This window comes from Balearica regulorum, chromosome 7, assembly GCF_011004875.1.
Source record: "Balearica regulorum gibbericeps isolate bBalReg1 chromosome 7, bBalReg1.pri, whole genome shotgun sequence".
In the NCBI taxonomy this organism is placed as follows: domain Eukaryota; kingdom Metazoa; phylum Chordata; class Aves; order Gruiformes; family Gruidae; genus Balearica; species Balearica regulorum.
This window is the reverse complement of record NC_046190.1, coordinates 23,586,905-23,614,346: the sequence shown is the minus strand read 5'-3', so window position 1 is coordinate 23,614,346 and position 27,442 is coordinate 23,586,905. Positions and strand designations below refer to the sequence as shown.

Below are 27,442 nucleotides of genomic sequence, written 5' to 3'. Positions count from 1 at the left end.
CGCTTCCCCTTGACTTGTAAATATTTCTGAGATCCAGAGCATTCCAGAAAAAGTAGGAGGCACGTTGGTTGCAAATGAGGGAAAATCAGTGGTCAGCCAAACCCTAAGTTTGGTAGGTGGGCATAGGTGACCGAAGAGGTGGAATAATGGCTTTAGTGAATGGACATGGAATGGATCTTCTGCTTCTGAGAGTATCTTGGAGATCCTCCACCCTCAGCCTTCCCACAGAATCGCCATGTTGAGAGGAAGGGAGTATGAGTTCCTTTTACTACCTCCCTCTTTGTTTCTATACTCCTTTTTTTCTTTTTGTTTTTAATTGTTCTTTAAAGAAATAACATAAAACCCCCTTACAGATTTTCATAATTTTAACAAAACAAAAGGGAGGTGCATAGGAGCCTCATTCATCACCTTTTGTCACCAGACTTGATTTGACATCTGAGACTACAGAGAAACTTTGGCAAGTGCAATGATTTCCCGTGTGGGGGTAATAAGAGAGAAAAAAGCTGTCAGTTGAAAACAGCAGGAGCTGCATTAGCAAATATAAATTAAACAGATGGCTAAGATACTGCAGCTGTTGCATAGAAGCTCCAAGAAGATCTTTAGCTTAGAGCTGCAGGAGTCTATTTTAAAAGGAAAGATGAAAACAACAACAAAGCAAACTTTAGCATAATCAAAGAGACAATAGATCCATTCAGATGATTACATGAAACTTATCCAGCACTGATTTCCCCCCCCCCCCCCTTTTCAAATTTAGGACCAGCTATTATAAGATCACATTACAGATTTTCATATTATGGGTTTGTCTGCTGGTTTAGAGGTAGTCTTCTGTGCTTCTGTGCAAGATACATGCTCTGGAAAGTGGGGAAAAGTGTGACACACATTGTACAGTTTTGATCTTCAACTGCTTGTTATACAGCAGTTTCAAGAAAAACTCCTTATGAAGGAATTAAAATGTTTTTGGAAAAGCAGTGTTAAAAGTGTTAACATTTTGGTGGACGAAGCACCTGTATTTGAAGTGTCCTGCATATTGAGTCTTAAGATAACATTTTTTTCTTGGAGGCCAAAAGGCAATGAATTTTCTGAACATTGTGTCCCTAATGTATTTTCCTCAATTAGGACTGATTGTTTGTCGTAGATACCCTGTGCGTAAGCAGAGATTGTTACACTGCTTTTATAGTTAGGTGAAGATATGAATTATGAAATAGGTGCAGCTGGTTTTAAAGCCTGTGTTTTACATTCAAAGAAATAGTGTGCGTAAATGGATTCCTAGACAGGCTGATTGATTTCCCTGAGTTCTGCTTTTTCTGTTTGCTTTTTTTACTGCAAAATTTTTCATGTATTTATGGTTGACTTTTAAAATGATACTTAATAGGCAAGAAATTCTGGAATTTGATTGTACTACAGCCCTTTGTGCAAAATTAGTATATCTTCGGTTCTGCATATTTATTTCCAAATTATGTTGTTCTGTTACAATAAATATCTTTAGGTGCAGTTAGAGCTAATCCTAAACTTCATCTATACAGATGGTTTGAGAACTACAAAACCTACATATCAAAAAATTAAATCTTTTATTCCTCTCTATTTATCCTTCTTTCCATCGTGCCCATGAAGTTTGAGTATGTAAGCCCTAGCATGCTCTGAAAGTTGGTGGACCTCCTTTCCGTTAGAACTAGGAAGTTCATCATTAAGATGTAAATGCTCTTTACTGGCTAAATCTTTAACCTGTCCTAGGCTTTCTCCTGATCTTAGTGGTTCAGGACACAAATCATGAAGGGCATTGAAGGTCACAAGCAACAGCTTGAGCTTATTTGTGTGAGCTTGCTGAGAACATGTAGCCTCAGTCTCCCCATGCTGTTCAGGGTGCTTCAGCTGTCTCTCTGCGAAGAAGTGGGCTCCTCATCATTTAATGGTACGTTTCTTTTGTGGTTGCGACTCCATGCCTCAGTGTAGAACAGAACAGCTGATCATGCTTAGTAACTGTTGTTTCTACCCTTTAAATTTCATTTCTACCTTTGCAGAAACTTTGGAGCAGTTCTAAATTCCAGAAAACGAAGAGGAAAAAAGCCTCAGCCTGAGTGTATGCCTTTTCTTCCTTTTTTGCTTAAGAGAAACAAAGTTGGCCTTGAAGTGTACTTGAACTTGAGAATGATAAATGTGGGATATCTTTGTCAGTGATGGAGGGATGTTTCAGAGTGTGTGACCTTCCACTGGGAAGCCTGTCCTCTCCCTCTACATACTTGCTCCTAGAGTTTTGCTCCCAATGCTTTTAGCTAAACTTCACTGCCATGACATGCTCAGCAAGGGAGCAGTTTTGTGTAGGCAGGCCCAAGCGTACAGAAAGATTATGAACTGAACCCTGCAAATTCCCTGTGAGCTCTCTTCCTGGGAAGAAACCAAGGGATCAGTCAGCATCCTCAAAGGCTAAAGTGATATGGCAGTTAAGGGATGGGAGGGAGCTGAAACAGAAAAGTGAGTGGAATAGGAAGAAACAGTGGGTGAGATAGCCTTGCCTTTAAAGGTGGTTAACCTTGAATTTTCCTGCTAAGTATCCCAAAGGCAAGAATGAAATTTTCCAGCTAGAAGTATAGTTACTGTCTAACAGCTGTATTCTGTCCTTGATCTTCGTGCGAACCTTCTGGTGATACCAATGGAGGATGGAGGGGTACGTGGTTGCTATGCTGTAGGTACAGCAAATTGGGTGCTGTCTGAACTATGGCACAGAGCTAGTGGGGAAAATGTCTTTATAGTTTTTGAAAGAAGACTGTGTCATAAATTGTTATGTCATATGAAGTGTTAATATCAAACTCTCATTGATTATGAACAGCTGCTTATATGCAAAATTTATGCTAGTGGAAAAAGGAAGTATAATCCAGCTTTTTTTAATGCTCGACAGACAAGAAAGTGCTTCTTACCTGGAAGCAAGAAAGCAGCTCAGCATTTTGGTGCTATAGCTTTGATCTATAGCTTAGCCAATGTACAAAAAGATTTCACGTATTTTGGCTCCCATTTGAACCTTGTTCTTTTTAAGCTTATTTCAGAACTGTCAAGTCTAATTTTTAGGTCAGTGCTATTCTGCATGCTATACAGACAGGTACATCAGTGACTGAGACAACATGTAGCAGTTATAAATTACTGCTTATTATTATGCTTATCATTTCAGAGGTCACATAAATAATTCTTAAGTGAAGCAAAACAGCACATCAGGTAGTCCTGGTATGTGGGCTGTGTATTCTACAGTGCTATGTCGGTAAATAATAGGTTACTGATTAATTTATGGTAGCTAGTCTTTTTCTAATTTGTCTCAATAGCAGAGAAGATTGAGTTTTGTGTTTAGTTTTGCTTTAAAGTAGATTTAGCTTTACTTTTCAGTGGAAAGCAACTGAATACACCTGCTTAAATTTTGGTAATGAAACCATCTTTCATACAGAAAACAAATTTTTTTAACTATGGCAATTCCTGTCTTTGGATTTTGAGCTCCATTCCAGATTCAAGCATGTCTGATTCGAATCAGTTTGTGGAAAAACGTTTAGCCAATTTTGTAAGACAACAAAGGTTTGAAGTGTTATGCTGTGGTGCATGGCTTTGTTGCTGTGGGTGTTAGAAAATTGTGTGCGAGTGCAGATGGATATGGAGAGACACCCTTCCAAAATAAATAGAGGTATCTATTGGAGAAAAGGCCTCCAGAGATGAGACAGATGAGTTTCCTTTCCCTTTGTAAGCAAGCCCTTAGGTGGTAAGATTTGCTACAGACTTCTAGCAAGCTGCAGAAATGTTGAAAGGCAAAATGTAAATGCACTACTGCTGGTAGCTGCAGGCTACCACCCTAACCAGCTCAGAATAAGGCTAAACATGACTAGAAAAAAATGGCAAGTAGTCATTTGGGAACCTGCATGATGCGCCCTCTCCACTTTTGTTAGGAGACAAATAACAATGGATATTTGATGTTGTTTTAAACTTGAGTGAAATCTAGGGTCTTGAATAGAAAGTAATAATAATAGCACAGTTAAAAATTATTTTACATGAACTAGTTTCTTGTACCACAGTCTGTGTTCTTTGCAGTTATACGAGTAGTTTCTAGGCATTCATTCTACTGCTGTTAATATTCTGTTCTTTTCTACTTGACAGAATATATCTGACCAAGACTTTAACTTAATTGTCTTTATTCCTTTAGCTTCTTGTTTCTTAAAGGAAAAAAATAATCCAACAATTATTTTGTGTAAAATAGTGAAGTCAAATGCATTTTCTGCTCTTTATAGGGATCTCTTTACAGAGGGCTCTATTGCTTCTAGCTCATTCATGTAAATAAACAAACACAGAGGCTTGGTATTGTGAAAGCAGCAAATACACATCCTTCATTTCCAGTCTCCAGAATACATTGGTCAGAACTACCCTTCAAGGTTTTGCCAGCATAACTGTGTTTTGTTAAGATTCTGCAGAAATTACCCTTAGTTGACATACAGTATTCTATACTAGATTCAGTTAGGTATTACCAAAAATGTACCTTCTGCCAGTTATAGCTTGTTTTTTTCAGGAAACTGGTATTAGCTGTTCTGGCAAAATAACTTTTTTTGCTTGTGTAAACCACATCTCAACTAGGCAGATTTGCTAGTATAGCTATTTTAGCAAAGCTTTTCTACTGTAGAAAAGACGTTATTGATAATACTGTGGGGTTCCCACAGTAGATGAAAGGCACAATACAAAGGGCTTTACAAACATGAATTAAGCTTCACAACACCCTTGTAAAATAAATCGTTCTTCTAGCTTGCCAATGTCTAGCTCCTTTTAATATGAGATGTTTTGTGTGGATGAGAAGGAAGGGTAGAAGATTCAGAGTTGAGGGGAATTAGTGTCTGGTAGCATTGTAACAATGATAAACTAAACAAATCTCTAACCTGTTGGAATCCCCTGCCATCTCTATCTGATGCTTAAAATGTCTTAGCAAAATCAGTGGTTTAGAGTATCAAATAGCTACTGGTTGCTGGTTTCACCTGGTCTTTGATAATATGAGGAGTTCTAATGTTGACACTTGGCAATTCCTTTCTTCCTGAAAACCTGGAACTGGCTTTTGTGTATGTGGTGTTCTCATTAATACTGTTTTAAACTACAGTGTTCTCTCTAATTTGTATTAGACTTTTGCAGTCTCATACAGTTTATGTAGTTCAGAGTATGAACAGCTTACACAGTTAAGGGATCTCAAAGGGAATGGAGAGAGGAACAGAGGAACAAAGCTATAGATTGATGCTTAAGAATGATTTGAAAGTCAAGTCACCTGAAAGAGTAGTCTGATACTGAGTTTGCCCATGTGGTCTTAATTTGGATGTTATGTTAATTATGTAGTCTTTAATTACAGTATCACATGCTATTTATTCTTTTTAATCTCTTAGGGAACAAGGAACAGAAGAACTCTACTAGGATGTAGGTTAATTTTCTTTAAGATTCACCAGCATCGCTTTTGAATTCAGCCTGTAAATTGTTGGGACAGGCCTAAGCATTTCCAGAGTCCTCTGTTAAACACCATGTTCTGTATTCTGTACTAATACATCTACAAAGAACTTAAGCAAGCCGTTGCAATGTATCCTCTTCCCATTTCAAGGCCTTCATGTGATGGTAATTGTTTTCACAAACAGGATACCTTTCCTCACTAAGTGTAGTGAGGAACTCACTTTTGAAAAGCCGTCCTGGATCCTGTGAAATCTGGGAGATGGTGGAGGCATCTGGGCTGACTGTGTTCCCTGTCCTAACCCTTCCTGCGTGCTAGGGGAAGTTCCAGTAACTGTTCGGTGGCGTGCTTGATCCTCTGAGATCTACCTGATCTGATAGTATTTTTGTGCTCTGTTTCCACAGCAACAGCACACTTTTTTTTCCCCTTCTCAAGGTAGCTGTTGCCTTGAGAATTAGACCTGTGGAAAAGCTTGGCCTTCTTGTCCCCTATTGAGACTTCAGCTTGCACAGGTCAAGAGTGGAAGGAGTAGGATGGGGAGAGTGTGACTCTTGGCAGAGCCGGTATGATTATGAAATGACAGTGGAAGGAACGAGTCTTACTTAATTGTGAGGTTTAGTGTTAATAAAATGATTGTGTTGAAAGTCACGGTTCTTTCTAAGCTCTGCAGATGTAAGGCCTGGGACTGGATCATTGGCAATGATCATTTTACCCCTTTGCATGAGATCTTGTAATCATGTAGGACCTATGTCCACTTCATGCACGTGTTCGTGCACAGTATGAAACCAGGTGTCCGTTCTTCTGTCCGTCTGCTCATAGAGACTTTTTGTGTGCGTGTCACGTTAAGAAACCTCTTCTGTCACAGCATTCATCCTAGCTTTGTGGATAAGGGAAGTGTTATGTTTAATTGCTCCACTGAAATAGGAGGTAAATGTTAAGCCACTTCTTGGGCATGGTACCTCCTCTAGGTAGCAAGACACTTCCCTTCAAACTGAAGTACACATGCCAGTCTCAACATTTACGGCCTCGAGGACTAAGCAGCTTTTAATTTTTTCAAATATTTCTAAAGATCAGTCCCTTCTTGCTATCATTTAAAGGTGGGTAAGAACAGAAGCACGTGGTGCTTCTGGGATTGGCAGAATCTATAGTTAAGATTGGGAGCTGGGATTGGCTTTTATCATCTATAGTTAAGGAAGCAGTTTCTTCTTATGTGGATGCCTAAAGCAAGCCTAAATACAATTGCTTTATTTTTTTCAACTATTTTATTTTGCCTCTTCTCCAGTATCCTGGTCCTAAGAACTAAACTGCCATCTTTTCCTGCAGAGCATATAATTTGTGGTACTGATCTGTTCCTTGTGATTATTTTTTTGTGTCCTTCACTCCTCTTCCCTTTCTTAGGAATTGCATGTTCTAGGGAACATCATAGTAAGTGCTGTTCTGCTCTTAACATACTCACTGAGTATATATTGGAATAATTTAAAATTGCATTTAATTTAAAATTCAGAAAAGTCAATTATATTATTCATACTGTATTTGGGAATCTCCCTGCCTTTAAGTGTGAATATTTAAAGCATTATCTGACACTATGTTACTGCTTTTGCAGTAAAGGCTTCTGCCTGTTGTCAGAGTGTGGTGACTCTTCTCCATCAGAATTTTAGATCCTAGTAGTTTTGATGCTTGCAGTTTATATTTCTCTCTGACAAAATAGTAAGTGAATGTGTTGACTGGCAAAATCAATGGCTAATGGATGAAACCACATAATCTGGGATCGTCAGGGAAAGGCATGTTGTTTATAGCCATCTTTACAGTGCTAAGGCCAGAAATTCACTGATGCTTACCCATATAAAATGTAAAAAGCTGTTCAGGATTAAGCATCCAAGTCAGAAATGTGATATATGTACAAAAGCCAGAAATTAATTAAAATACCTTTTATTACTTTCTAATTATAAGCACATCCGGATGTACTTTTGTTGTTAAAGATCTTGTATTTAGTTCAAAGATGAAGAGCGTTCCAGTACTGCACCTTTTTAAAATTTACAATGAAGTTTATAATTTCAAGTCTTGCAATGCTTGACTTCAGCTTTTCTGGTTGTATCTAGCTCTTTTTGACTGCACATTGAACAAACTGTACGTTTTGGTTTACTCAGGAACTTGTTTATTGAAAGACCAGAGTGTAAAATACCACGTCTGTTTAACATTCAGTAATTTACTATTACGTTACTTGACACAAGTTAAAATTTATGTTAATACTGTCTTGATTAAACAGCCCTCATTATCACTCACTGTGATTTGGCCAAATCAGTTTCCTAGCAGATGTCTCAATAAAGGAGCCATCCTACTATAGCATGCCCAAATTAAGTTGAGTGTGTTACAGTAATGTTTTGCACTTACATGACATCTTTCATTTCAAAGCACTTCGTACAATCATATACGATACTGGGAAAACATATTAGGCAAATTAATGACCAAAGCAAATTTATACATTTTAAAGAGCTACAGGACACTTTGTAACTTCAACAGATGTCTTGTGTTACAGTTTTTACTGTTTAGTACAAAATAGTTGTGTAGTGCTTTCTAACACAGAACTCAGTTTGTATAGCTTGCAGAAGAAGGTTTGGGTTAACTCTCCAAAGGTTGGAACGTATACCTCTATAGATATTAATTATTTGAAACCACAGCTTGCAGCTACTTCCAGCCAGTCTTAGAATCTTTAGTGCTCTTCAAGCCTCTCCTCTTTAATTTTCTTTTAATATTGTTTTATCACCACAGAAAATACTTGTGATTTCCCATCTTTTCCTTCAATTATTCTTTGTTGCCTACTTGCACCATCACTTAAAACTCTTGTTGTGTGGACTTTACCAAACTAACTGAAAACTGAAGTGCAGAGAATGTTTTTTTCTGTATGCAGTGTTAGGTTTATAGCTCTGGGTTAAAACATTCCTCCTGAAGTCCTCACAATTTGTTTTTATGTATTTTATTACTTCAGTTTATGTATGCAGGGAAAGCTGATACAAGTCATAATTGTGCATATGCAAATCTAAACATTTTCTATGTTCAAATTGTTTGCCCATAATGTGCTTTTCCAGCTCCCATTTTCCAGCCTCTCCAGCATTCAGAAATTGTATTATGGTTTCATTGGGGTGCAAAGCAGATACCTAACACATGACACCAAACAAGTCCCTGCCTAATTTTCTTCTGTTTAAGAATTGGACTAATCAAGTTTTGCATTTACTTAATGGTTACATTTATTGATTGTATTTTACAGATAGCATAACTGAGAGCAGACACTGAAGGCAATTTGCCCAAGATCCCAGTATTTCCTGTAATTTTGGTTGTGTTTTCCTGATTTGATTTTGAATTATTCAATTAAGAACTATATGTAATTTCATAGATGTGTGATGTATCAAGTTTGTGGCTCACCAGATAATGTTCAGACCCACCATTTTCCTCTGTGCATGCACCTGACTAGGTTTTCTTGTAACCACAACTCATTTTATTGCCAAATTTTCCCAAGCTTAATGTGACACAGGCCATCTAGTAAGGTGAATAGTTCAGTTGGATTTCAGCCATCCTTGAAAGCAAAAAGTACTTTTTCGAAATGTTAAAACTATGTCTTGCATTTGTTAAGTCTTTATACAATTCAAAGGCAGTTGAAGTGATTTTTTTTTTAATCCAAGGATGTAATATTTCAGTGCTGAAGGCAAAAGTTAAAGAAACTGAGGAACAATTGACAGCAGGCTGAGAAGGTGGAGGAGCTGGTTGGCATAGCCAGGAGGCTGCAGGGGTCACTTCCCTCCTGGCCCCGCTTTGACTCCTAGGTCCCTATAGTCTGTTGGCTGCAGCACTGGTGGGGAGGTGCTCGATGTGAGACCTTTGAGTTTGGTTTAGGCTGGTACTGTAACGTTTAAAGGAAATGAAAGATAAGGCAAGTGAGAACTGGTGAGAGATCCAGGGAAGGCTTTCTGAGGCATTAATGGTCCTCAAAGTGGAGTCCTTTTACATTATTCATGCCTTTTGAGCTTTTAGCCAAGCTGAGCATTCTGCACTCAAGTGTGATAGTAGAAGGTAAAAGGAAATTAACCCTGTAGTGATCTTTTGACAGTTTCTTGCCAAAGTAATAATTTTGGCAGCATGTTGAGGGAATAGAAACATGTCTGAGAGGGGAAAACAGATTTCAACTTGGAAGTGATCTAAGAAAGTGCTCAAGAGTACTCTGCAGCGAAATGATAGAACACCTGCTTGAACCTATAGGCAAGTCCTGGCGTCCCTTCCTGCCTTACCCTTCCTCATCAAAGTATGTCTTCCAGGTTTTAAAAGAAGGTACATCTTACAGATGCAAGATGAGCTAGTACTCAAAGTTTTTCAGTGATGCTATGGAAAGCTTTGCTGTAGAAGGCTTTGGCGTGTTAAGACTGACTGTAGTAGCCAAGACTTCTCAATGATTTGTATATCAGGTACCAGAAATCTGCATCTGAATTCCAGCTTGAGTCTGTAGATATTACTGTGTTCGTGATTGTTTCTTTGAACATGTTTACCTTTCCTTAAGTAAACTTATGTTTAGGATTCTTCTTTTTTTCCCTCTCTCTCCTACCATTTTTAATTTATCCCATTATTACATACAGTAGGACTGTGTACATGAGGGAGCTTTTAGGAAGGGTTCAGAAACAAGCAGCTTTTAATGCAATGAATCTGTATTGGTAATTGATCTGGGATATTTGTGCTGGAGTGGTCTCTTATATCCAGCTTTTACTCCCTGTCTATCCCTCAGCTCCTCTGAGGTTTCATAGCAAGTATCCAGAATGCAAAACAGATCATTGCAAAGTAGTGGAGAATGACCTCACTCAGAGGCTAAGTTACTTTGGGAAGGGAGTGGAGAAAGTGACTGTAAACTGAAGTCCTTTGCTGGTACATAAGCTTAAGGATGTCTAAACTTCAATTTACCGTATGTACCTTCTGTAGATAGGACTAAAATATATTACTTTGGAGACAGGGGATATAACTTGTGAGGGAAAAATGCAATACTTGTGCCAAGTACTGGTTAACTTGTGAGCACAGAACACAGACTTCCCGATGTGCTCACAGACTCTTTATATTCAGATTCCTCCTTTTTCCTTCCCACTTACAGAAAATCATGTTCAAGGGTAATATTTTAAAAAGCAAATTATTACTTAGAAGCACAAGGTCTGTCTATGGCTTTTAGGTAAAAGACAATTCTGAAAATTTTATCCTGCAAAGTATATGTCTTCTAGGTTGGAGGGAGTTGTTCTGTTTTTGTTGGAGCCAAGAATTTGATGCATTTACCACTTGACGTGAGCCTTAAGAATAATTTGATTTAAAAGACTGCCTTGGAGTCTAGCAGTCTAAAAGGAAGGGTCTCAGTGAACAGTGTATTACTCCATGCTCTGGTTTTCAGGAGAGACTAAAAGTGTTTGGACTATAGCAATACAGACCAGGAGGAAAATTATACATAAACCACAATGATTAGTACTATTCTGGGTATCATAACTGCACCTAGGACCCTTAAGAGACAGAAAGGGGAAGAGTTTAAAAAAAAATAAAAATAATTTTTGTGAAAACTTGTGAAGATTGTTCCTCTGGGATTGTGCTCCTGATTTGTGCAGTTTCATAGCTGCATCTTAAATTTTACCCCTTGGACGTTTTTCAGGCAACTAAACATTTCTTTTGCTGGTGGGTATCAGCAATATGTACTACTGAATGCTCTTGAGATCCAAATGTTACTAATGGCAGCCTCTGAGTGATGATTGAGAAATAGTTGAAAGTTTTGCGTTAAAGTATGCTAAGCATTTGATAGTTAAACAGTTAAACTCTTCTTGACATTGGTTCGACTACAGCATTTCCTTATAACCATTGCTGATGGCAGATAATTTTCTTGATGTGGTGTTTTTGCTTCAGTGTCAATCAAGATGCGTGATCAGTAACACACATGGTGAAAAAGATGCTGGAAGTTCCAGAAAGTCTCTGTTGAAGGGCTTTAGCTGTCCAGGCTTTTCCACCGCTTGCCTGTCATCTTATGAGACAGAGCCTTTTACAATAGCTCTGTTCTTGGTTAATTTTGTGAATGACTGCAAAAATTCATGTATTGTTTTGTCCTTCTGAAGGTAACACTTGCAGATTCCTTATATGCTACTTATTTAAAGAAATCTCCGTAGTGTTACAGCCTCTAAAATGACACGAGCAGGTGCAGTCAGGTGTGAACCCTCCTGAGCCCCCCCAGCTCAGTCAGTGGTAGCGGGGATCTCCATTCACCTCTGCCAGGTGTACAGCAGGAGAGCCACACTTGGGTTTCAGTCTAGCCTTCAGTTCTCTCCATCAGCAATCGCGACCGTGCCTGCAGAACCACTGGGGTAAGGGCGCGAGCCTGTGACTTGAAACAAAGAAGCTATGTGCTTAGCCTCCATTGCAGTTAGTAAAAAGGGAAAGAGATCGGGAAATAAAAAGCAGCAGTCCAAGGAGGAGAGAGCAGGGAATCACCACTCCTCTGTGTCAGAAGAAGTGTGACAGGAAAGTCCTGCTCTGGAGGATGGGTAAGCTTAGCCTGGGAAATAAGGGGGAGGAAATGCAGATACTGGATTTTGCATAAAGCATGCTGGCTCCATTTGAGTATTCAGCATGCCTGCTATGCTTAATAATGTTGGTATTTAAAGAGTTTGAAAAAGGCTTTGAAGTTAGAGCCATGTTGAGTTAAGGTAGAGGTCAGTGTGTTGTAACTGTTGGCTGAACGTTGGTAACAACTTTGTGTACTTTTAAATTTTTAAGCTACTTGACAAAAAAAAATTTAGGAGTATGATTTTTAATTGAAGATTTAATAATTATGGCAGTTTTATGTGGCAAAACCCAACAAATTACAGAAGGCTTTTATTTTTCTGCATCCATAGTACTTTTCTTCGTGACCTAGTTGAACGTGTGAAATGAAACTCTTGGGCCATGCTGGTCAAGTGTTTTAAAGCAAGGAAATCCCAGGCAAGAGGGAAATGAGCATTTCCCATTGGAATCAGCATATGGGTGTAATGGCTGTACCTGGGAAACTGGTACAGAGCAGCACTTCACGCTGCAACCCCTGCAGGCACTGGCAGCAGTGAAACAGAGAAAATTTTAAAGAAGAGTATTGGTGTAGACAAGCTCAGTTCTGCTTGTGTGGAAGGAATTAGTCCAGAAGATTTTATCTTCTGTTTAGATTTGCTGTTCCCTGCTCATGTCACACCTCCTCACTATTCTCCTTCCTTCTAACTTCCAGGACTGCCTTCTCTTGAAGGTGAGGCTCCCCATCCCCTGATCTTTGTTTGAAGAGGGTGTGAGAGACAATAGCAAAGCATGGAAGAAGGGCATGCAGTTGTATTGCCTGTATTGTCAAGAGCATTTTAGAACACTTGGGATAGTGATTGCTGGAGGCACAGTGCTGCTTCAGACCTTTTAAGATACAGTTGAGTGGGGATTGCATTGGTATAAAGAGGCCGGTATGGGTTGAAAGAGCAATTACAGGAGAGCACTCCAGTGCACCTGAAGTGGGAAAAAAGTATTTCCTCCCCCTCCATTTATGACAGGAATATGTTTACGTAATTAGTAGCAAAGCTGCTCTCAAATATCTGTAATTTTGTGTATATTCCCATGGCAAAAACCACTTTCAGAGATCTGTAATTCTGTGTACATTCCCTTGGGGACAGTAGAATGTGTGAATATAAACCACCCTGCACACCACACCTTTGGCAGGTCATCTGTCCCTTCAGATGTGCACAGCCCTTCCTTGCGCTCAGAGGTTACAGAAACCAGCTAAGCATCAGTCCTGAGGACACCAGCATCCCGAGAAGTTTCATTCGGGACCCCCACCTGTGTGCTGTTTCCCCAGGGGTACAGGGACTGCCATCAAGCTCAGGCCTGGGCCTTCAGTCCTGGCCTGAGTGGTGTGGTAGGTCTGCGGGTCTCCTTTTCTGTCTCCAGCCTTGTTTCCTGGATGGACCATGAACCTATGTTGTAGATAGTGTGTCTTCTGTCTTGTCCTGTCCCTGACTCCATCTCCTTTTGCTCCTAACTGGACCCCAGGTGGCCCTTGGACCTGTTTCATCATTCGCCTTGCTTGGGACTGTCAATGGACCTTGTCACCAGCACACAGCTCTGCCTGCCATGTTCAGATATGGTGGGACTGCACCCCATAAGTCCCCTAGCGTCTCCTGCTATTCCGCTCTTGGAGTAGCCAGCCCCTGATGCACCCTGAGACCAGAAGACATTTTACCGAGTCATTTCTGGTGAGAAAGTAGCCAGAAGAGGTGGAACAAAGTACCTGCAAGATCACTGTCTCCTTTTGAAGCTGAAACAGTTGTAGAGGTGAAAACATGAGAGCACAGGCTTAGAGCATTTCTTTTCTTGCTGGTGGTATTTTAGGGGGTTTTTGTTTTGTTTTTTAAAGCTGTTCCTGCCTGACACCAGCCACCCACAGTACTGGTAAACAGCACATGGCACATAGCGAAAATTCTCTTTTCTGTCTCCCTATACTTGCCAGAGGAGCAACAATATGGGAGGTGGTGGTGATACCATTGGTGGTGGTCACTATCTGTATTGCTGATATGGGTTCTTGCAATGAGAGGGATCCTAAAGTGAAGGGATAAGATCTTGTCAAAAAATAAGTACTGTCTTCCTTTTTGTGGCAGTAAATAACGTCTTTTATCTCAGGTCAATGATAATGGCTTCCATCCTGTACTTCATAAATTGTCAAAGTACTATCCTCCCCTTCTGTCCCTCATATGTAGGAAGGTCTCTAGGAATGTTCAAAATCCCTACAAAACACCCTTGATTTTAGAAAAGTTAGACCAGTATTGTTGATTACTGCTGTCTTCCCTTCTGTTGCAGCTTTACCTATACATCTTTGTGTTGTCTCTTTTCTTAAGTTTAAACTATAAGCTCCTCTTTGTTCTGTGTTTGTGTGGCACACTTCATAAAACTTTTTATCTCTGTAGCTACAGTGATGTAATTTACAACATGTTTTTCCTGCAGAAGAAACTGCTACTGGTATGTCTTCTCCATTGCCCATAGTGGATCAGAGCATCTGTCCATCAAGATTCAAAGTCCTTTCCTTATCAACAGTAGCTCTCATTGTTTCAGAAAAAAAATCTGGAGAAGGTTATTATATTACATTTTTCCTAGATGTCTATTATGTTGCGCCTTCAAACAGGAGTGTTTCTGTGCTTTGTGACTGATGTTTGTTGTTATTAATTCAGATATGTTCATTATAAATATTAATGCTTCATAATGTTCTTAACATCAGTGTTAATGCCATAGCAGGCACTACTGGATAATTGTGTATGATGTGAAACTATATAATCTCAAATTACCCAAATTTTTTCCCCTGAGTCTCACTGTGTATTCCCTTGTTCTTTTATTAGGAAACCAAATTAATAGTTCTTAATCTGTCCAGTCTCTCCTCTTGACTGTTTTGGATTTTTTTATGTGCCTCTTAAATCTCCTGTTGGATTTAAAAAAAAAAAAAACCCACAGACTTCAGATGTTTTCCTTTATATTATTTTTTTCAGTTAGCAATTTCAATCCATTACTTCTATGTTTTTCTGTTGTTTTAGGATAAAGTGGTGAGAACTGAACAGTGTTTCACAGTGGAAAGCACATGCTAGTTCTTGTACTACTCATCTTCTAATTCCTTATACATCTTAATATAACTTAATTTGCATTTTTACTGCTTTTTTTTACTGTCACTGAGCACACAGCATGCCTTCATGAAGGTGTCTAGCTTTTCCCCTGTTTTTGAGTTAGTAATTTATTTATGACCCTGTTAAAAAAGTATGAGTGGTTATAATTTTCACTATTTATTACTTTGCTTTTATTAACCTTAAATATAATACATCATCATGTTTCTTCTTCTTAAGTCAGTTCTTCTGAGGGGGATACATATATATGAAATTATTGTTTGGATTACAATTTGTTTGTATTGCCAAAGTGCATAGAGTCCTCATCACAGATCAGATGCCAGCTGTTTTGGATGCTCCGTGAATGCAGCATAAAACCCAAATCCTACATTTCAACTCATTTGCAAGCTACAGAAGTCAGGATTATTAATCAAAACCTCACTGTGCCACCGTTTCTGCTTCTTTAGAGTTACAGCATTTGCTACTTCAAATGTTTAAAATCTTTTCCTACTGCTACGTTTGATTAGTTCAAATAGATATATTTGTTGTTTGTCAGTGTTACGATTTTATTAGATTTTATTGACAGCTTGCTTTGCGTCAGTGTTACGTGCCATTTTTCCTGAATTTGTGTTCTGCATTTTGTACCATGATTTGTATAATGTGAAAGTTGTTTCCGTATGAATTGGATTTTGTTTTTCTCTCAATAGAGAATGTTTTTATTAGACTCTATGTAATCCTCTGCATATGACAAATCTTTTCCTACCTCATTAATGTGATGTACTCTGGTTTACAGCCCGCTGTGATCACAGCCTAGTGACTTCTGTCATTCTACTGCATTTCAGTTTTGCTTGTTATGTCTTTCTCTTCTTACATGGCAGAGTAATTTTCTCTCTCTTTTATACCGTTCTTCATCCTACATTGGTCTCTTGAGCCCCAGATGTTACCAGTCTAAAAATGGGACAGAAATTAACCCTGAACTCAGAAGACCCCCAAACGCTCTTTTAATGCTTTCACAGGCTACTGTGTATGAATGCATCTCCATGCCTCTCACAGGGAGAACGTTTTGAAAGGGGCCAGGACTGTATCACAGCGCTGTCATTTCCACATCACTCTGCTGTGATGGATACCTGGAGTAACGATGGGCTGCACAAATAAACCAGCTATCCAGATTCTCCATCTGTTTTCCCCCCACTCTTTTCCTTTACCTTGTTGGCAGTGCTGTTCTGTCCATAGCCAGCTTGCACCAGTAGCCAGCCTTACACCAGTTATGTACTTGGGGTTTATCATCCACTTGCCAGCAATTGCGCATTATTTCCATACCACAGCTTCAAAATCTATCCCTGTCTTCAGAGCTCCAGACAGGCCTTGCTCTCTTGTGTTGCCTTGGTTATAGGGCTGCCCCATGCTCCAAGGGGTACTGTGAATGGGGGAAAGGGGGATCTGCAGGCAGAGGGTGGTCGAGAGAAAAATCCCAGGCAGACCTGTTTCCTAGTAAACTGCGTTTCCACTTCTACCAGTGTTTTCAGTTGTCAAAAATAATGTGCTGTGCGATGGGGAATTTGCGTAGCAAGGAGATGTAGGATGGTTCCTGTGTTCACAGCAGCTTAGGTGTATGATGCAATATGTGGAGACACTGGGTGTCCCTAGGCTTTGTCAGCATAGCTATGAGCGCGGGTTCTCCGCTGTCCTCTTTAGTTCATCTGTCTCAGGGAGCTGTTGCCTCCATCTCTGAACTTGAGTGGGATCAGGGAAAGTCTAGGCGATCAAGACGATGTAAAGTGTATTTTTATTTATGCAGGGACTGGGGAAAGGGCTGCCCAGTTTGTAAGAACTTCATTGTAATGGATTAACTTCCCTCTTGAATGATTGCGTATGGTACATTCAAATGAGAGATTGCAGAGCAGGCTGGCAGCCCAAGCAGAGTAATTAAAAGGCCCTGTGTGGGCAGGGAGTCGGGGAGAGGGCCACGCTCCCTTGGCACAGCCTCTTCCAGCACGTTGGGTGTTGGAGGCTCCTTGTTGCCCGCGTTTCCTGCCGGAGCAAGCCCTCCCTCCTCCTGAGTGCTCCAGTAGGTCACTAATGAACCTCAGCGGGAAACGACAAAATGCAGTTTATGAATAGCTTTACAGTCCCTCTTCTCCTGCCCACCCTGCTCTCTGTCCTGGGAATGTGCTGCCCACACAGTGACCAGAGAGGAATCTGGAAGCATTTGCAAGATAATGACATATTAAACGTTCCATTCTCACACTTTCTTCTTGTATTTTCAAAACTGTTTACATATTTCCTTTCAGTTTGCATGAATAAGCACACCACTCCGAGACTAAAAAGGGGGAAATGCAGTTGCAAATGCGTGAAGCCACATAACAGTAATAAATTGCTTTTATTACGTATGGTGTGTTTATTTTCTGGAAGCCTGTTGTGCATTGCTCCGACAAGTAGCCTTTCCTGTTTGCTTGCTGCTGTTTACCAGGCTGGCCATCTTCCCAAAGTAATCCTCATCCAAATTCTCCACTTGACAGATGCTTGCCGAGAGCCTTTTTGATCCTCAGATGCTCAGTGTCATCTTGTCAAGCAGACAGCAAAAGGTAGGGACTAGGTTTTCTCCGTAGGAATTTGGTGTCTCACCATATTTTTAAGTAATATGATTTTTATCTGGTTTATGATGTTTTTAGAAAGATATAAAGTTACAGCTCAAGGCACAGTTGTCTCACTTGTGAACACAGTTTCAGCCAACTAGTAAGCACAGGTGGAGATCATTTATATCACCCTCCTCGGGCCATCACAGCTCCTGGGTACTTGAGCAGTGCCATTGCGTGCTTTTCTGTAGTTACTGGTTTTCCTGGTAAGTGCCAAGTTCCTTCTATTTTCCTTTACTGTTTGGGAGGATTGGGAAGGTATACTATCAAAGTGCTTTGGCTTCTTTATTTTTGAATGACAAAAGCTACAGAAGCATAATTATGTTATTTTTACTGCTGCCTAAATAGTATTTCTCACTCTCTTCTTCTCCACCATTGCCTGTATTTGACCTAGTGGGTTTTGTTTCAGTCTAGAAATGAACTCTCACCTTTTGTAAGGTAGATAGTTTTGGAGTTACTAAGCTTAAGTTATTTCCTACAACAGTCAGGAGTGATTTAAGGTGTTACACAGTATGAGAAAAGGTCTTGCTTTGAAGACTTTCAACTTGACGTTGAAAAGGAGCCAGCAAAGATTAAAGGGAAGTTTTTCTACTTTCTGTTGGTGTTTTTCCCTGTCTACAGTGGGGAAAACCTGTTCAGTACTGTTGGGATTAAATGCAGAGAAGAGCTGACAATAAAATTTTCTCTTCCTCTGGAAAGAAATGATTTTTCAGATGGTTCAGAGTCAATTTGGAGAGCTAAAACAACCCTTCACATTATGGTGGTCTGTCTGTGCCTGTCATACCCCTAGCCTTCTCTGAGGAGCTCCAGCAGAGCCAGCTAAAGTGATCCTAAGTGTCTAGAAATAACCTTTGTGCAGTCCTTCCCACAGCTGGGAAACTGATAGCATTCATTTATTCCTCTGCTCATAATTATCAATGTGTGCAGAAGGGAGATGCTTGCTCTTCCTTCCTGAAACTTTCTGTCTCTAGAAGTTGCTGTGCTCTCAGGATACGATGACTGTATTAATGAATTCATCAATCACAATAATCTGATTAAATTGATGGGGGAGAGGGATCCAGCAGATGAAACAAACAGATTATTTTAAGATATATGAGATACTCAATTAGTGATTGACTCACTCAGCATTTAAATGGAAGTGTTGCACAAGAGATTTACTGGTAACCAACGCAATAAATCATACTATATGGTTTTTCATCTAAGAGAAAGGCTCGTGCGCTGTTACAGGGACCTGTAAATAAAACAGTGGCAAAGTATTACACATAAGAAATATGAGGTATATATTACTTTATATTTTTTTCAATGTGCATATGCACACGTGTGTGTGTGCATTTTGCTTAGTAACGGACTGGGATATGGACAGTGCTATGGAGAGATTAGCATGGATTTTAAGCCTTGTACAGGCACTTTGGCCACAACCTGGTGAATGTGTTTTCAGGCATATAGGAAACTGAGACTTGAGTAGGAAGGGAGTTGCTTCATGTCGCTGAGGTTGCGGGGGCAATCCCCTAGAGTACAGAGATAATGGAAGGGAAGCTTTCTGTCAGGGAGCATATGTTTTTGTGACGATTACACTGTGTATAGATTAGGGCTTCTGGGAGGGAGGGAATGGGAAGATGTGCTTGGAACATAGGGCCATCTGCTAGTGCCTTGGCATAGTCATTTCATTAATGAGAAGCTGATTAGCTTGAGTCCAGCTGAGATAGACAAGAAAGGCAGCAAAAGGGACAGAAAACTGTCATCCAGCCACCATTGAAACAGGGAAGAGATGGCTCTGATAACCTGTAAAATCTGATTTTGTTAAAAGAACTATTCTCATTCTGCCTGGTAAGAAGGTATCAGTCTTATTGTTGCTGAAAAAAATGTTTTCCTTAATTTTGTGATGCAGTGTGGGACACCCTTCAGTAGGGAAATGTGTAACTGAGGGTGAGCTGGAATTGACAAGAAGGTACTAGGAAAAAAAGGAAAGAACAGTGATTTTTAGTGGGAAATTGGTTTAGCATCAAATGACTGCCTTTTCCCTTTGGTAAACACTTGAAGGTGCTCTGTATTGAATGTTGGATATTTAATACTTGTGGCAACAAAGGATGACACCTGGAAGACACAACTTTGAGAACACCACAGTCCCAGCACTGGCTATGCCAGCAACCTCAAAGAGCTCACAGTCTGACCTGTGCTCCATATGAGGCAAAAAAATCAGGGGGGTTCTCAGGGTGGGCAGAAAATAGTGCCCCAGAAGCAAAAAGGCAGTGGTTAGGAGCCTGCGAACTCTGTTCATGAGACCTCATGCTCCTGATGCTGCTGCTGACATATAAGTGCCTCAGCTTGTGCTCTGTTCCACAGTTTTGCTGTCATGTAAATCATAAAAATTATACTTAGCCTGTTTTAGGGAGAGCTTTGCTATCATTCTGTTGACACAAGACTCAAATGCTACTGTATTTAAAGAGTTTTTTTCTTTTGACAGTTGAGTCAGACTTGAGTCCGGGTGAGGGTGAAATGGCAGAGCCTTTGCCTGGAGAAAATGGTGATTAGAAGTACAAAGTGGTTTGAGTGTTGGTACTTGGGAAATTATTTCCCTTTTGTCTGGTTTTATACTGTTCAGGTTGGACTGGTAGTTAAGCTGAAGGGAAGGAATAAGAAAAAAAAGTGTTTCCCATGAAAAGCCCTATAATCTGCAGCTGCCTAGGTCCACGGGAGCATGGATGTGTTCAGGACACAGAGTGAGTGTTATGCAGTTCACTGGCAAGATGCTCTGGTAAATAAGGCTGGACAAGGGCAATTCCTGTTTGTACTGCTAGAATAAAAAAGTCAGTTTCCCCTGGTGTTTTTGCTGATTTATGAGGTAACTCAGATGGAGCATTGTCTCTGACTTTGTCTATTGTAAATCTGTTGAAACAAAAGGAACATACATTTTCAAAAAATGAGTAGAAAAATATAGCTTAGGAGTGTCAAAACATCTAAGCAGGGTGAGCCTTAACTGAAAGGGGTTTGGTTAGTCATCCACTTTGCAAATACTCTTTTTGTATTGAGGAGAGGAGAAGATTAGTGAGATGAAAATCTATGTTATTACAGAGATAAGAATGGGCTATGGTTGGGTCCCAAAGGAGAAAGAAGTTTTTAAATATTATTAAAAAAACCCAACCCTTTGCTGTGATTCATGTCTAATGCTTAAACAATTCCATGCCAAATACATAATTATAATACTATACAGCATGATGTTTACATATGTAAATGTATGTACAAATACAGGCACAACATACATTTAAATCTCGACCCTGTGTTTGTTGAATTCAGTGGAAATACTTCTGATGGTTGTGACAAGCGTTAGATCAGACTCTCAGGCTGACGTGTAAACGTGGTCTAAAATTCAAACTGAAGCTACTACTTTTGCGTAAATTTTTTCTACCTGCCTTAAAATGGAGCAGAGTTGATTGAAAGTCTTAAAAAAAAATTTGTCCTGCACACCAGACCCTGCTGTGTTTCATCTACTGAAACACTGTTTGATAGTATCCTAGAGTGATAATATTCAATTGCCATGTGGCATGCTTTTTAAACTGACGGTTCATGTATTTTCTCTCTCAAGTAGTGGAAGAATATTGTTGGTCCCACAAGGGCATGGTAGGTCAGGGTTTTGGCTCGGTATACGAGTCTAAAAGTCTTTGCACTTAGTGAAGCCATAAAGAAACCTCCAGCTGGCTGGATGCCTCTCTTAAAAACACAAATGTGGCCTTATTCTGAAATGATGCTCAGGCAAAGTTGTGTATGCTTCAGTCTCTTGGGATGAGAGAGGAGTGGGAGGGGGGCCTTCACTGATGTTCCAGTGAAGCCAGGAAAGTCAGATGTTTGCACGAAACCACAGAGAATTTAATCACTGATTGACTCAGAATCACTGTGAAAGGGTGGAATAAGATGGGGGAAGAGAAAGAAGGAAGGCAGCAGACAGATTTTAACTTGAGGTATGAAAAGAAATTAAGAAGGAAGTAGAAATTTTCATTTCATTGCAAGCACAAAAGCTCCCTTAGCTGTTGATGCGAACTATGAAAATCTGGAGCTCCACACAGTGTTTTGCTTCTAGCAACAGAGCACAGAGCTGAGTGCCTGTATTGGGAGTGTTATGTACAGCTTTGCTTTAGTGCCTTTCTGGGTCAATGACTCGCAAACAATGCCGCACAGAGCTGTTTTAGTTGTGCTTCCATGAGTCAATCTGTAAGTAGTGACACTTCTGCCTATCGTAACCCAGTGTCCTAGAGAATCTGCAGGCTTTTTTGACTACTAATCTCAAAGCATTTATGGTGTGCCTTGAACTCAGGTTGGTTAATCATGTGTACCTTTTTTCAGATGCCATTCTTCCTGACAATTCAACCACAGTCAGATTGTTGACTTCAAAAGACCGAGTGAAAGGATGTGGTCAAGTCCTTGCACCTGTAGCATTGAAAGAATTTTGATATTCTTCTCCTCACATTGTTCTGGCACTACTCTCAGTAGCCACAATCTGTAGTGTTGTCTCATGGAAACTAAGGAGAAAGAGAATTACTGGTTCATGCAAGGATTTTTTCTGGGCATAATGAACAATAGGATCACTTATATTCTTTTAAAATCCATTTGTGTACCAAGTTGTTTTACCTCTGCATCCCAGAAAATATAAAGGAAGAGGGATGGTATGCAGAGCTAAAATAGTGCATTTAAATATTCTTCAAAACAAACTCACATGGTAGTGGAGACTTCTGTGGATGGATCAGGTATCTATTTCCATTAGTGGGAAGGTTTGGTGATGATTTGAGCATTTATATAGCCAACCTCAGTGGTGATTGGGAGTCCCCAGGGAGGAGGGAACAGTCTGTTCAACTTTGTGCGTTCCTCACCAGCTGATTGCACTTTCAGCCTTCACCATCAGTGGCTGGGTATAAAGGCGTTTTGGAGAGCAGCAGCAGTGAGGAGCAGAGCTTGAGAAGACTGTGTGGAAAGAGAAAGAAAGCAATCATTCCTCACGGTGTGGGAAAGATCTTGAAGATACATGTCTGTTTCAGAGCGTAGGCTAAGCTGAATTTGGGGGTGAACATTGGCTAGACTTGTAAAAGGTAATCGAGTAAGAAGTTTTGATTTCTCTTTTCCCCTTATCCCCCTGAAAGCATGAATTATTTTTACCTGTTTTCGCTGTTACCATGTATGCAAATTTCCTTCCTCTCACCTACTGAAAAAGGCAAAATGCACCTAATTAAACAGGTGTGGATACAGCCCATGTGCTAACAAGTCTTATCCTTTTGCAATTTGGCTTCAAGATAGCATATTTGTTCTTCCAGATTTGGATTTACTTCAGCTTTGTGTGTTTGGATCCAGGAAGAAGCCCTGTAGCTGCAATTTTTATTTGGTTTATGGGATGGAGTACCTCTTCTCACTATGTATCTTTTCTGTACAGCCAGCCGTGCTATGGCCGCTTATTGGGCATCTTGGAAGTTACTACTATGAATCTCAAAGTGCGTACAAGGAAAGCTGTTTAAACAGCACATTAGAACTGAATTATGGGCAAAAGTCCATTTTCTTTATTGCAGTGCGTCTTTACAGTCATATCAAACATGTTTTATACTTTTTATTTGGGTATAGATTATTGGCTTTATTGGTTTTCCCCTTTATAAAAAATGAACAATGTTAATTTTAGTTTTAATTAGTTCCTTGGTGGCAGTGAATCATAACTTGGAATTGCCAATTCATAACATTGTAGGCACCTTTGTGGGGTTAAGCGATGAGCTGTTTATACTTTATTTTTTCCTCCACATCATCTTAGATATTGGAGGAATCTCCTCTGCAATGTAGAGTGCGCTTCACTTTATGATGAAAGACGGAGATAAAAGTAAGCATAAGGAGCCTGAAGAGGCAACACTGTCCAGATCAAATATTGACAATGATAAATGAAAAATGTAGAGAAGGAATTACATGGACTTAAAGTCAGCAGGCTTCTGACTTAATTTGTTTTATTCAACAGAGGAATAGAATGAGAAAAATAAATGACCCGATTCCTCTTGAAACTCTCCGTGGTAGCTGTCAACCTCACTGTAAATTGGGGGTCACCATTGAGGTACAAAGCCTTTACATAGCTTTCTGTTGCCATTAAGTTCATTCCTGTGGGATTTGGGCTCCTAGGTGTTTTCAGGCTGTCTGGAAACCTAGCGTATGATTGCCTTTCATTAATCTGGTTATTTGTTTGCCTTTTTGTAATGCTATTTTTCTTAAGATAACAATGGCTTTATGACTGGCATTGGGGAGATAAGGCATTGCTTTGTCTGTTAGAGCCATGGTTTGTTAGGACCAGGGAAAGATTTGTACCAAACTAGGTGTCTTTAGTTCTTCTGGGTGCTCTTAATTTTGAATGCTTTGGGGAGGAGTAGCCTAAACAAGCCATGAGCAGAATTGTTTAAATGATCTGAATGGGGTGAAAGGTTTGAATACAGCACTCTGCTGCTTTAACCGAGTAATTCAGAGAATGCTGAATGCTATCAACTTAATTACAGCATTGCCATCACGAGGTAGTGGCTCTGTGGCAGGATGGAAACTGACAGTGTCTTAAGATATATCTGTCTTATACGTAAATCATAATTTTTGCTGCTTCATGACCATCCTTTGCTTATTGAGGAACAGTGAGAAACAAGGGGGGGGGGGGGGGAGAGAGAATTGTAGCAATGGGAGTTCATCAGCTGAGAAGGCTATTTCCTTCCTACCTGCATGATGAGAGCAGAAAGCAAAAGAGAACAAGGAGAGATCTTTTTCTAATATTTTAGTTGTAGTCATTCATCCCTTTTTACAAATTTCTTCTCACAAAGATGGCATGGTTTTAGCTGCTGGGCTGCAGCATTGGGAAGAAGGTTGTTACTGATCTCTTTTTCCCCATTGGCCTTGATTGCAATTGGTTTGCTTTTTTGCCTGTTGGAAGACATATAGCTGATAGGAGGAGAGAAAAGAACAGAGGCAAAGACAGCATTATGGTTTTAACACTTCACTGCTTGCATTGGCCTTTCTGAAAATGGACTGCTGGAGCAGTCAGGGTCGTGGGCATTTCAGAGCAGCACAGTTGCAAGAAAGCATTGCCATGCTGATGGCAGATGGGGACTAGGCCATGTGCCCTCCATGCCATGAAAAGGCTCATTGGGAGGAATCCTCTCCTTTGTTATGTGCAGACAGAGCGATACCACGTAAGGACGTGCAAGATCTGAAGTAGGGCATTTGCTGAACTATGAACTGTGCTAAGCCGTTTGCTTTACGTTATCAAACTGATGCTGCTCCTTCCTCAGATGGCTCTGCCTTTTTCTTCTGTTGTGAAAGCTTCTCTGGTGAATTGTGTTGAAGACAACCCATCATGCAAGAGCGAAGGGAGAAATTTAAGAGTTCAATTCTAGAACTTTGAAAATGAGACAGTTTTCTCTCATCAGAAATATGAATTCACTTAAGAGCTTCACTGGGTCTGAGAAACCATTTCCCTTCTCAGACTGGTTCTGCTGGATGCACATGAATGAGCCATAAAGGAGCTATATGTGTTAAGGTAATCTGTTTTGATGGCAAATGTCCTTGATTAACTATTTCAAGTATATCCTTGCTGCCTAGTTTCCATTTCTTTCATTTCCTAGGAGGTCCTGACAGGGAATGCAATTTACTCCACGGTGCTTCTTGCTTGAGCATTTGCAGTTTCTGATAGTGACTTTTTCTGATAATTGTTCTTTGGTTTCTCTCCTTCCCACATAGCTCTATGGCTTTTCTCTCCCTCGTCTCTACGTATATTTTCCCCTTTTTCCTGTCTGATTGCTGCAGTCCATCTATCCTTCCTCTCCATACCCACTAAAAGTCACCCCTGTCTTTGCTCTGTGTTGTCGTTGTGCAGCTTTGAACTGTAAAGCTACACAACTCTTTCAGTGATGTTATAAAGTATTTGTTATTCAGGAAGAAATGTAAACCTCAGGTGTCTGTGGTTTTTATTCTCTGTTTTATTTTTTCACAGAAATTAACTAAAAATCTCCACCATTTACTAAGCAGGACTTTCTACTCTCTGTTCATGTCCCTGTGAATTTTTTCATATTTTGACCATACCAGGCTACCTTCTATGTTTTTCCAATGTGTGCTTTATCATTTTATATTTTCACTCTGCTTCTGATTTGGGCTTTAATATTATTATTATTAAATTAAGGACTACCATGTTTCTTTGGTGTAATTACTACAGAGACATATAGAGTAGAACTGTTGTCTGTCCAGTATGAGTTGGATTGTTTGCCCGTTCTGAGGATAAGATCTTCATGGGAAAATAGTTCTACTTGGTTGGGCTCCAGTGTGAGTGCTGTTCTTCTGACTAAGTGGACCCTGTTGTATTTGATTAGTGTAAATATTAAGGGTTTTATGCTTAGAAAAGCTAAGCACCCTTCTCATTTTTCCTGAAAGCTGTTTTATCTTGTAATGGTGAATTATGCTTTATCTTGTAATCGACCACACACATGCCTTTGTATGTGTTCTGGGCGTTCCAGATAGCATCTGTTACACTCAGGTTTGGCCTTTTTTCCAGAGTAAAAAGTAAAGTGCAACTTCCAGTGTGGCTAGTGTTTTAAGAAATAAAACTGTCAGGAATACAAATGTCATTGCTTATTGAGTTTCCATACAGCACACACCCTAACGGGAGCTCTTGCAGGAGCTTGCATGGCCGGCACGCAAGCTTCTGAGCTTGCCCACTCTATTATGGTTGGTAAATTTGAAACTAAATACAAACACGGGAAAAGATATGATGTTCCTAGAGTTAATGACATCTTTCCAAAATCACTTAATTGTGTGCTAGGCAGAGGTTCATTGTCATGAGTAAATGCTTTGATGCCTGGAGATGAAGTGTGGTGTTTCCTTCTCTGTTAAGTGTTTGGGAGGTGGTGTTTAGCAGCTGTTCATAATGGTGGTAACGTGCGCCTTGTGCTGAGGGCTTTCCAAACATACAAATCTGTTTACTTCTTACAGACAACATAGGCTGATGAGTATGTATGGAGGAGGGAAATGGGAAATTCTTAGGTAAAGTTTTTGCCACGTCACTTGGCTTTCTGTGGAAGTGACAGCAGTGTCATCCCTTTAATGTTGCTTTAAAGGTTCTTTAAAATAAATCTTGCAGTGAAATCAGATTTGGCTGATTCCAGTCATATTCTTCTGATGGAAAAATCTATCTGCTTGATAATATTACTCTGTTCTTTGTGATGCATAACTGGCTACTTATCAAGTATTGCATTCAGTTTAAATTCCTTGTTACCCCATTCAACTGGTGTTAAATTCTGCCTCCCCTCTTATCCTGCCTTGCTGTGTTTCTACTTCTATAAGTTGTGACATGCCTTAGTGGGAAAATGTGGGACTGCAAAGAGCGGGAGTCTCTTTACGTCATTGATATAACTGTCTTGAGCTTCTGTAAGTGTGAGCAAGTTGCATTTTTAAAAGCTGAAGAGAAAATTATTTGTAAGTCGTGTTCCTCTTTGAGTGTCTTCCCTGCATTTGTGATCTTTTGATCCTTTTGGGGTTTTTTCAAGTCTGCTGTATTCTGGAAAGTAAAACCAACTAGACCAGAGTGATACTCCATCTTAATGCAAGTTGCCACTTTGTTAATAGTTTGCATCAGAAAGTGCAAGAGATTTTGTGGTGAAACAGCCAGCCCCTATGGGAAACTTGCATTAAATGCCATTAGTTGAATGTTGATGTATCTGCTTGTGTGGGTC

At 39.9% G+C, this 27,442-nt stretch overlaps 1 protein-coding gene across 1 annotated transcript in view; it reads left to right on the top strand.

Moving 5' to 3' along the window:
* Window positions 1-27,442, top strand: part of NDST2 (N-deacetylase and N-sulfotransferase 2) — a 136,653-nt gene that overhangs the window by 55,865 nt on the left and 53,346 nt on the right. The window contains 1 exon segment of the mRNA XM_075758595.1: window positions 17,610-17,675. The gene's annotated coding sequence lies outside the window, so the exon portion shown is untranslated.